This window comes from Pantherophis guttatus, chromosome 2 (genome assembly GCF_059756535.1).
Source record: "Pantherophis guttatus breed Tessera chromosome 2, ASM5975653v1, whole genome shotgun sequence".
In the NCBI taxonomy this organism is placed as follows: Eukaryota; Metazoa; Chordata; class Lepidosauria; order Squamata; family Colubridae; genus Pantherophis; species Pantherophis guttatus.
This window is the reverse complement of record NC_142064.1, coordinates 146,521,363-146,526,260: the sequence shown is the minus strand read 5'-3', so window position 1 is coordinate 146,526,260 and position 4,898 is coordinate 146,521,363.

Genomic DNA, 4,898 nt, shown 5'->3' with positions numbered 1-4,898 from the left:
TGTATTTATGCTTTTTTCTTCCGACAAGGAAATTATTTTTCTTTCTGGTTTTGTTTAGCTGGGTACAACTAGGCCAAATGTTTGGTTGCCTAAGGCAGAGCAGCACAAGCCGTCCCTTCTTCTCCTTTGCACTGGTTGTGGTTCAAAACTGTTATTTTAGTATCGGAAGCAGAAGATCCCAGGCGCATATTTCGAAATGGGGGGGGGAAAGTTACAGAAATTTAACAATGAACAATCCTTTCCTCTCCATTTTACTTTTTTGCAGACGAAGAGGGAGGAAATGTAGTCAGCTTATCTCAAAGAGGCTTGGCTACAAACAGGCCTGAACATAGTTGTGGACCATTATTCCACTTTCATGATCCGCTACGATTGAAATTATCCATTGAAAATAATTGGCTGGGCTAGCATGAGCAACAGTCAATGCCAATCTGCCTTAAAACACTCACAATAGTCTTCTGTTACCCATTCAGAAGAAAAGGCTAACCCTGCCAGAAAGGAGGTGGGATTCATTATCGGTTTTCTCAGAAAGAAGCGAAGGTCAGCTTGCAATTTCTGTAATATAGTTCTGATCTCATTTTGCAAAAAGTCACAGTACAGAATTCCCCTTTAGTGCCATGTTGCTCACAATGCCACTGTTTCTATCCACCCTCCCTTTGCTGCCAGCTTTGCATCACCGAGAACAATGAACAACAGTCAAAACATTGTAGATTCTACAGCCACAAACTTCAATCCCGCCCACTCCCTCCTACCAACGCATCCTACATAAAGAGAAATAAAAGAAATGAAGCCAGATAGTCTGGTACTTTGACACCTTCATGTCATGCTGCCAATGGGGAAAACTGACAGAATCTCCTCTGGTTTATCTTTGCAATTTTGATTAACTTTTGAGGGGAAGATGTGTAGCCGCCGAGCCAGCATTCCACTTGGAGGACCCGCTACACCAGCTAAAACACAGGGATTAGGAGGAATGCTGAGGCAAGAGAACCCGGTGGATCAATTATTCTTTCATGACCCATCCCTAAGCTCCACATTTTCAAGTGAAAAGCAGTTTCACAGTAGTTATGCTTACATTATAGCAAGAAGTAATTTGGCTCAGCTCCTGAAGAACAATGAGCAGGCAATCACAAGCTTCAGAGGAAGGGTGCAAACACTGTGTGGAAGGCCCCTAGTCCAGAAGTGTCTGTCTCATTTACCGCTTCCTTTCTCCTGCCATGTCAGCCAGCTGGCTGGATTTAAAAGAAATCCGATAGGCACTCCAGTCAAGGAGCTGCGCTGAATGAATGCATCAGATCTATTCCTACTTTCTAAGAAATTGAGAAGGCACCATATTGGGAGAGGAAGATACTAGCACATGCAATAGGTCATCTCCAATCTGGTGCCTTTCCCCAAGGGCTGAGAAGGCCTTGCTCATTGGAAAGGCACGTTGTTCCCACCATTCCAAAGTAACTTGAATCTGTCATGAATTAAAGCAGTTGGAAGGAAAATGTCCCATTTGGTTCTCCCAATGTGGCTGAAAGCCATAATGGCTGATTTTTTGAGAGAAGCCCATGTGCTCCTGCTTGTTTGAATCTTCACTTTTCATATTATTCCAAAATTGAAATGAGAATGTTGGTATGGCAGGCGAAATAAATCTAACTCAGGACTCCTAATCTGCATTTCCACAAAGAAAGCAGCCTCCTAATTCAATAATCCACTGCCCTGATAGTAAATGAACTTCTCCTGGTAAACAGGAGACAGGTAAACAGTTGCTTGGGATGGTGGTGATAAACCTTCTTATCTGGCCTTTATTATGTTCTCTCAAGGTGGAGAACATCGCTAAGATTCCTTCCTCCTCCTATTCTCTCCACAACAACCACCCTGCGAAGTGTGTTGGGTGTCAATCCTGACGTTGGCCAAACTGTGAGAAAGAGTAAGTGGTCTAAAATCACCCGGGCAGCTTTGATGCCTAAGGTGGAACTAAAACTCACAGTCTCCTGGTTTCTAAGCCAGCACCTAAACCACTATACCAAACTGAGTTATGTGATCCTTGTGATTCCTTCCAACTCCATAATTTAATAATTTTCATTAACTACAATTGGCTCAATCACACCTCCATCACATAGATCAGGGGTGTCAAACTCGATTTCATTGAGGGCCACATCAGGATTGTGTTTGACCTCGGGGGGGCTGGGTCGTCGTGGACAGGGTGGGAGTGGACAGCTCGACATCACTTGTGCCAGGGGCACCTGTGGTGGCCCAGGTGGGGCTGGGAGGATCCATTGACCCTCCCTCCTTCTCATTATAATCTCCTTCCTTCCTTCCTTCCTTTCTTCCTTCCTTCCTTCCTTCCTTCCTTTGCTCCCTCCCTCCCTTCCCTTCCTTCTTTTCCCTTTTTTTCCCTTCCCTCTTCATTCTTTCTTCTTCCTTGTCATCTTTCCTTCTTTTGTTTCCTTGCTCTCTTCCCATCTTTCCTTCTTTTTCTTTTCTCTTTCCCTTTCTCCTTTCCTGTTCCTCCTTGGATGCTTAAATACAAAAGGGGAAACATTTCTCGATGCCTCCTTGCCTTGTGATCGAATGCCACTTTTTATAATAGTTTGTTTTGCTAGCACTCTACCAGCGAAAATGGAGCTTGGGAGGGCTGCACGCAGCCCTCCCAAGTTCCATTTTCGCTGACATAGGCACCGCAGGCCGGTCCTTTGCTGTTTCCAGGGTGGCCCCACGGGCCAGATCTAACCACACTGCTGGCCGGATCCAGCCCACAGGCCTTGAGTTTGATACCCCTGAGATAGACATTGAAATTACTGGTTGCCCTAGTCTGGAAGAAAGTCTAGTTTTATTAATAACAGTTTTATAAATTAAACATTTTATGTTAACAGTTTTATAAATAACATAAATAATGTTTCTTTTTTGCACTTACGTTGGTGCATTCCAAAAGTTTCTGAAACATTGAGCTTAGGGACATGCATGTAAAAACGTTACAGATGTGTATCTGCTCCACATTGCAAACAGACATGAGGAATATAGCAAGGAATCCTGAAGCCTGCTTCAAATTTAATACACGATGAGACGAACACTTTTGCAAGGGTAAAGAGCTGGCTGTTGACCAGATCCTGCAGCATTATAAGCAGAACACCTGGCAAGTGGGAGAGAATCAGGAGTGAAATCCAGCAGGTTCTGACACGTTCTGGAGAACCGGTAGTGGAAATTTTGAGTAGTTCGGAGAACCGGTAGCGGACATTTTGAGTAGTTGGAGAACCGGCAAATGCCACCTCTGGCTGGTCCCAGAGTGGGGTGGGAATGGAGATTTTTAAGTATCCTTCACCTGGAATGGGGAGGGAATGGAGATTTTGCAGTATCCTTCCCCTGTCATACCCACCAAGCCACGCCCACAGAACTGGTAATAAAAAAAATTGGATTTCACCACTGGAGAGAATGTCTAACCACCTTAAGTTTTAGGCTGGTGGGTACTACTTTGTCCTTAGTTTTTGTAATCTAGTTTTATAATTGAGAAGTGACTAGAATCTATTTCACTGCAGTTTCATAATGGGCATTATTGGCTCCTGCCCACATTCTAGATTTTCTGCAAACAAATGTACAGGTAGTCCTTGACTTATGACCACAACTGAGCTCAACATTTCTGTTTGTTAAGTGAGCTTTGCTGCATTTTAGGACTTTTCTTGCCATAGTTGTGAAGTGAATCACTGCCATTGGTAAGTTAGTAACACGGTTGTTAAAGTGAATCTGTCTTCCCCACTGACCTTGCTTGTCAGAAGGTCACAAAAAGTGATCACATGACCTTGGGACACAGCAATGGTCATAAGTATGATCCAGTTGCCAAGCATCTGAATTTTGATTATTGCAAAGGTTGTAACTGTAAAAAACAGTCATGTCACATTTTTCAGAGCTATTGTAACTTTGAACAGTCACTAAATGAACTGCTGTAAGTGGAGGACAACCTGTATACATGCACACACACACACATGTTCTCTTAGCAGCAATTCCCCAAAACAAGGAGAAGGGAAAACTCAGGATGATTGGGGAAGTTAGAATCAGCAATGTAAAATTGAGCATGGTTCCATATCACAATTCAGACAGAAGACAAGACTGGAGTAGTTTCAGAGTAGTTAAATCAACATATGAAAAAATATTGTTTATCCCGAGGGCCTTTTATGAAAGCAAAGGGTAGCCATTTAAATATCCCACAATACTTCAATTGAATCAGCTCCTCTGTCTTATCAGGGGAATCCAAGGCCCAAGAGTCTCGTGGGTCCAGATGGCATTTCATTCAGAACCCCTCCATATGGTGACATCTTTCAAGTTCCCTTGATTTCCTATTCTGCTTCCCCCTGTCAATTGGTTTAAGACTGTCCAATTATTTACCTTCCTATGGAACAGCCTCTGTGCATGACAGTGATAAAGCTGAGTGGCACTGTGGAAATGGGGAACTACCAGTAAAAAAAAAAGTTAATAATGTTTTTTTAATATAACAGTGCCAGTAGGAGCTGAATGAGGGATCGAAGAGAACTCCATATGGAGTATTGAGATTCAATGAAGACCAAAGCCAGATGCTGCTTTGAGTGGGATGTACAACATAAGGCAGGTGTTACGAGCTGCAAACACTTCCTTTCATCCATTCACTTGAATATTAGTGGAGAAAGGCAGATGAAGTACAGAAGTTTAGCTACAGATTCCTATTTAACTCTGCAGAAGTAGCCTCTTTGTCCTGCCCTTCTTATATTGTATTTTTTTAAAATAAGACATTTGCTGCAGTTGTCCCAGGAGACACCAGGATGATCAAAGCTTTAGCAGATTTTAGCAGCACATTTCCCCCTTCTGAAAACCAGAGATGGGTGGAAACAGTGAGAACTTTTTGTCTGTGTAGGGACCTCCAAAACATGAGCTTACTTCACACACACACA